Source organism: Camellia sinensis, chromosome 4 (assembly GCF_055761805.1).
Source record: "Camellia sinensis isolate YWXY chromosome 4, ASM5576180v1, whole genome shotgun sequence".
Classification (NCBI taxonomy): Eukaryota; Viridiplantae; Streptophyta; class Magnoliopsida; order Ericales; family Theaceae; genus Camellia; species Camellia sinensis.
The window spans coordinates 58001555-58008408 of record NC_138964.1 but is presented as its reverse complement, the minus strand read 5'-3'; positions in this window follow the sequence as shown (position 1 = coordinate 58008408).

Sequence of the window (6854 nt, the reverse complement as noted above, 5' to 3'; positions counted from 1 at the left end):
AACAAGCATGATTCCATCATTAAGGGCTTAGCGTGCCTCTCTTTCTCTCAATTGATCAAATTTTTGCAAAACCCGAGGAATTCCTTCCTCTTCGTCTTCACCGCAGTGTTCAAAAAAGTTTTGAAAAACTTAGGTCATTACAATGATTTCAAGGCACAGAAAAGGCAGAGTTCTTAGTCAAATACTACCATCTCATTTAGAATTTTTGGCACAACTGGCACACGGCAGAAGCAAATGCAAAAATGTGAAAATCACTGCTGTTCCATTCAAATCTGTTGGCACAACTGGCTCCCTGGCAGAAACAGACTAAAAACAAAACGAAAAGATAAACAAAATGGTGACGCCCGAGGTAACACCCCTCCGGAATCACCCGACTCCTATACAACAGGACTGACTCAATGCAACAAGACAAACCCAAAACAAAAGAGACTGACTCAAAACAAAACGACAGACTAAAAACAAAACGACAAGACGGCCTCAATACCCAGGTCAGAATGTAGCATTCGCCAACTGCTCAAAACGATGCGTGCCATACACCATATCTGGAGTAAACTGAGCGCTGCCCGCAGGTGGTTCATCCCTTGATCACATCACATTATCCCCTACAAGTTCACTGATCAAGTACCGATAGACTTTGCAGGACCTGGTGCGGGGATGACCCCATTGTCGATTAGATCTTGTATTTCGTGGTGGAGGCGAAAGCACATGTCAGTGTCATGGCCAGCTCGCTGATGGAAGGCACAGTAGTCGGTTGGGTTGTGTGAGAGAGGGAGGTTCTTTGGTAATGGCTGCGGTTCCAGGGGCTTCAGATGCCCTTTCTTGATCAAAGCCCCTAGAGCCTTTGACAAAGGCATATAAAGTGGGGTGAAAACCTTCTTGGCTTGGGGTGGATGTTTGGCTGCTTGCGAGCTACTTCCAGATGCACCGGCGAATGGGGTAGCTGTTTTTGATACGGTGGTAGCCACCATGCCCACATCAGAAGATCTTGCAGCTGCATCACCACTGGTGGTCGCATTCGAACTGCGGGAAAACGCCCTCCTGGGCTGCTCCTTCTCCTGGTCAAAAAGGCCCTGCTTCATAGCGTCCTCGATCTGTACTCCCATCTCATGCAAATCTGAAAAGGTAGGAAAGGGGATCACAATCATTTTCTGCATTAGCTTGGGCTGGAGATTGCGCACAATCATCCGTATTTGATCCTTATCCGTTGGCCTAATGGTCATCATTGAGGCCTTGGCTCTCCAGCGGGTCACGAATTCTGAGAAGCTCTCCTTCGGCTCCTGCCTCATCATCTCAAGATCACGGGTCGTAATCTCGATTTGGGTATTGTATGAATATTGTGCGACGAAGGCCTCGGCCATCTCCTCCCAGCTTTGTTTCACTGAATCCTCCAATTTGGCATACCAGGTGACTGCAATACCCGACAGGGTCCTGCCAAAAAGGGAGAGCTTCTGTAATCTTGTCAAGCCCATCGGGCGCAAAACATCTGAAAACAAGCTCAAGTGGACCATGGGATCTCCTGACCCATCAAAACGGTCGATGTGAGGCATCTTGAACCTGTCCGGTAGAGTTACAACTGCGTCGGTGTACCCGTCCTCAATGCCCGGGATGGACTTTACCCCCTGGGATTTTTTGAACAACTTTTCAAGCTTGCTCAACTTTAACGCTGTGGGGTCGACCTCGAACTCGAAGGGAGAGTCCGGTAGATTGGTAGGTGTTTTGGATACCTGGGGTAAAATCGGGGGCGGAGCTGGCCCGCCTGGAATGTCCGTATTATCCTGGACGTTTGGCGTCTCCCCAGGTGCTGGAGCTCCTACTGGGGGATGTGGACGTCCCTCGAACGCCCCGGGAGGGTTAGTCCCGTTCTGTTCATTTGGGGTTACCACAGTTCGGACTCGACTTGTGTCACGGTTCTTAATCTGAACCAAAGAGTCCAAATCTGGCAAATCGTTTTGAGAAATAGATTTTTGAAAAAGTAGTGCCAAACATGGACTGCTTTGCCAGATACAGAGTCGCCACCTAAATATTTTAAAATGGGGGAATTTAGGAAACCCTGACTCGGTGCCAAAGGCCACATGTCCGTCATCACCGGAGTTGTCTCGGCTCGGGAGCTTGGGTACGATCGGGGAAGGTCAGCTATGAGCACCCCCTTTCGCCCGGTCCGAAGACCGGCCTCTACTAACCGTGATATCCATTTTTGAAAACTTTACATGTTCTTATCCCGTTATTAGCCTAGAATTACTATGTTATGCGCACAGCAAACAAGTATAGACTAGATTGCCTAATTTGGAAATAAACATTGCATATCCGTTCGGTTTGAAAATGCTTTGGAATTTGCTACTCGCAAGTAGGCTAAAATACGGATTTCAACGAGTTTTTTCCAACTCAAACAATCCAACCTTCACCCACAGGCATTCAAAACAGTTTAACACATAAGCATCTAGCCACATGTTAAGCATGCTGTCATGGCAACATTCACACTCATGCGATATGCTAAAGCATTAAAATACTTACATAGTACTCCATGCCAAAACAAAAAACTTGTTAGCAAACATGCATGATCCAAGTTCATGTTAAGTGCCTAATGCATCGCATACAAAATATTGCTAGAATAGGCTCGGCTATCCTAAACATGTCATGTGAAAATGCACAACTATCACATATTCAGTTTAGAATTTGAAGTACAAATGCAGTTAGCATGATGTACCGAGCCTAATGCATGTAGTACGAATGCATGAATGCACACACGCGTAGCATAAGGTATGCTAAATTAAACGTGTCCTAATACTAACCATTAAAGCAGGTAAGTAAAAGGGAAGAAAGAAGTGAGGTTGGAAGACATACACACCACCCACACACACTTATTACAGATTTGCCCTCACTCAGAGGGACCGAATAAATATTACAAATTAATTAACTACGCAAATTAATTAATATTACAAATTAACTAATCTAGGAAAACAGTAAATCGCCTCGGGAAGCGTGCCACCATGCACGGGTTGCCTCTGTTTTCCTTCCTTCACTCCTCTGGAGGCTGTCAAAACCTCAAGACTGCTCCCTTGGACAGAGGGGATCACCACCGGCTGAATGAAATTGCCACCGGCAGTGTGGTATGGCCATCGGCACAAAATTAAGCTGTCGGCAGAGAAATTGTTGCCGGTCGGCACATTACACTGCCGGTCGGCAGAGTATTCCTGCAGAACCTGCAACTCACAGCAACAGAGGGCAAGGCAAAGCATGGCAGCACAATTCAAGGCGTATATGCACCAACCATGTCCCTTATCATGATAATGACTCAAAGAGGCATGTGCCTCGATTCTCGGACCACCAATCACGCATTTCCATGCATGATGGCCCAAAGAACCAAGTATGCAACTTTGATTTCAAATGTATGCAAACCAATCAAACAAAACTCCCAATCCCTATCACCCAAGTCAAGGGACAAGGAATGCTTGCAAGATGCAATGCAACCTAGGCATACAAGCTAAGGATGCAACATGGTATAGCAATGAACTTATGCAAGCATGCAAGCATACGTATGACAATGCAAACTAATGCTAAGATGGTCTTATACATGAATTAGGCAGCTCTAATAAGGCCTAAAACAGTGGCCATTAATGCCCAAAATGGATGCTAAGCACACATGCGCACACACACATGTTAAGACCCAACATTTAGGCACAAAGCAAGCAACATTCAAGCACACTTGAAAGAGACATTCATGGACTAAAAGCATGCAACATAAACTCTGAAAATCATGCTAATACATGGTGCCAAACCAAGCAACAAATCAAGCTAAACATGCAACAAATAGTCTAAGTGTTCAAAGCAAATCCAAGGAGCATTGAAATACACTTACAAGACTAAACATGGTATGAGCTTATCAACCAAAAACAAAATTTTGGGGCATCAATACAAGGCCTAAGGACCACTTAGATGGCATCTAAATGACCCAAAAACAAAGGCATGCATAGACACCAAAACATGGAGCATTGCTACACAAGCTTCCAAAGCATTAAAGAGGCATGCAAGGCAATCAAACAAGCATGGAAATGGGACTGAAATAACATGTGGAGGGACCCCAAATCACCAATTCGATGCAAAGATGTCATGTTACACATGCACATACTCAAGGCTAACAAGCCCAAATACAAAGGAGCTATATCAAGCATGCCAAAATTGACCCAAACACTTATGGACAGACCTAAAACATGGCAAAATAAGCACATAATCTTCACAAGACTAAGCCTAAAACATGCTCCAACTAAGGCTAACAACCTAAGACATGTTAAGGCATAAACAAGGCATTACATGGCAACTATGCTAAGCATACATGGAGTTCCAAAACCAACTTAAAATCATGTTATATTATGGATATATAAGCATGAAAAACAACTTAAATATGCTCAACACACACTTAAGCATAGGCTTCCTTAAGAGGCCAAAATGTATCCTTTTCAAGGACAACAAGGAGAGGGGGTGGCCCTCTCCTTCTTGGGACTTCAAGGCATCATCTTCACCACTGAAATCCCTCAAGATTTCAGTGGTGAAGAGACCCCAACACCAAAATCCCGGAGCTAGCACAAAATGGCTTAAAATGAGGCCTTTTGAGGCCTAAGGGTGGTCAACAACCCTCAAACAACAAAACACTCTTAATAAAAAATAAAGAGGGCCTAAAAACAGAACTTTTTTATGTTATACAATAATCACAAAAACAGCTCTAAGATAGGTATAAAATCAATGCAAAAATGGGGGAAAAAGGGACTAGAATCTCACCCTTGAAGACCCCTTTACAAATGGTGCTCCAATGGCCTCCTTTAGCTTGAATTTAACACCAAAACTTCAAAACAAACCCTCTAGAACCTCAGCTCCAAGAGGAAGGTGAAACACTAGGTGTTTGTGTGCAATAGTAAGACACAAAGCACTTAGTGAACAAAAGAGAGGGAAAGAGAGATAGAGTGTGTATCTAACTCTAACCCTAGAACTCAAACCCTAACAATGGCTGTTCTTGCTCTCAAAAATATCCTAAGTCTCTAACCAAGCCTCTCTTCTTTGCCTTAGAGAGAGCTTCTCTCTATATTGTCTTGTAAAGCTTACAAGACAAGCTTTTCAAGAGGGGGATCTCTCCATACACGTGTATGGAGGGATGCAATAGCAAGACAGCTGTCTAAAAATATCTGCAAAAGCAGATGAACAGCAATCGGCCGGCCAAAAATGCTATCTTGGCCAAAAGGAGTGCCGGTCGGCAACAAATAGTGCTGACCGGCAACAAAGAGTGCCGGCCGGCAAACTACATTGCCGGTGGCAGCAAAAACCAGCCGGTGGCATCTAGCCACTGCCGGTGGTGGGTAGGGATGGTCTACAAGCCCCACCCTGCCTCTCAAAGGCAAGATGCAAGTGTTTGGTGCAAAACCAGACACTAAATGGTCAAGTTCGGAAATCCTGAGGCAAGGCGCGCGAGCCGAGGCCTCCGGGAACTCCAAACGAACACAAACATGGAAGATCACCGTGTGTTCAAACAGTGACGTCCAAGTCTTGAGGACGGTCAAAAATGGGGTGTCTACAGTTGCCCCTCTTTGACAGAACTCGAAAGTCATAACAATGACGGGAGTGAATGTCAAAGCCCAAAGACGACCCATTTTTGACAAGGCCGAAGACTCAGACAAACATACAAGACAAATAAGATATGCGCCCGGAGGCAGGGGCAAAATGCAAGACAATGCACGAAGTCGAGCATAACTTATGATCATGCAAAGAAAGCTGTAATGAAGCAAACATGCGACAATTTTAAGCTAGCATACCAAACTACACTACAATGCAGAAAGGATGTAAGAGAATTATGGAATTCTCAATACGTCTCACTCGGAGGATACAATACCTGTGCGGCTCGTCTGGTTGCACCAGCTTCAAATGAACCGTACATACAATATCGTGCCTGAAAAGAAAACAAACTTAACAGGTACAATAATCGTTAGCAACATGCATGACAATGCAAAATGGATGCAAAACGATATGCAATATATACAAAACAATGTATAAACAATGCAAATGAAGATGCAATGTAATTGAAAAAAATGCAAGCTACATGCAAAGCATTTGAATCGTGATCCAATCACGAACGGTTCGAAACCACACCTATGTCAAATAGATTGATGGAGATAACAAGTCTGTCTACCATAGAACGGTCAACTGAACTATGAGTATTGTAGACAGACGCAAGAACAAGTATTGGGTGGAATCGACATAAGTGGGGAAACGACCCGCTGGAGAAAGGACTACGATCCTAATGCCGGATGCAAAAATTACACTACAATGTAATACATGAATATGGCACGCGGGCCAAACCAAATCTTGCCTAGGAAAGGCATGTACGCATACAGGCCATGTGTAACACAGAAAAGGTGCCGCAACCCTCAACCAACATACCAGCGTGGAATCGGCGCGATACACATGCAGAACTGTGTTTTAACATGAAAAGTAAGGGCACATACTAGACCAAGCTCAACATGGAAAGGCGCAAGCCATGGGTGGAAGGTGATGCAATGAATGCATGCAAGCTACAATGCAATATCTACAAATATGCAATGGAATGGATATGGATACAATGGATATGGCACGCAAGCCAAACCAAATCTTGCCTAGGAAAGACATGGACACATACGAGCCATGTGTAACACAGAAAAGGTGCCGCAACCCTCAACCAACATATCAGCGTGGAATCGGCGCGATACACATGCAGAACTGTGTTTTAACATGAAAAGTAAGGGCACATACCAGACCAAGCTCAACATGGAAAGGCGCAAGCCATAGGCAGAAGGTGATGCAATGAATGCATGCAAGCTACAATACAATATCTA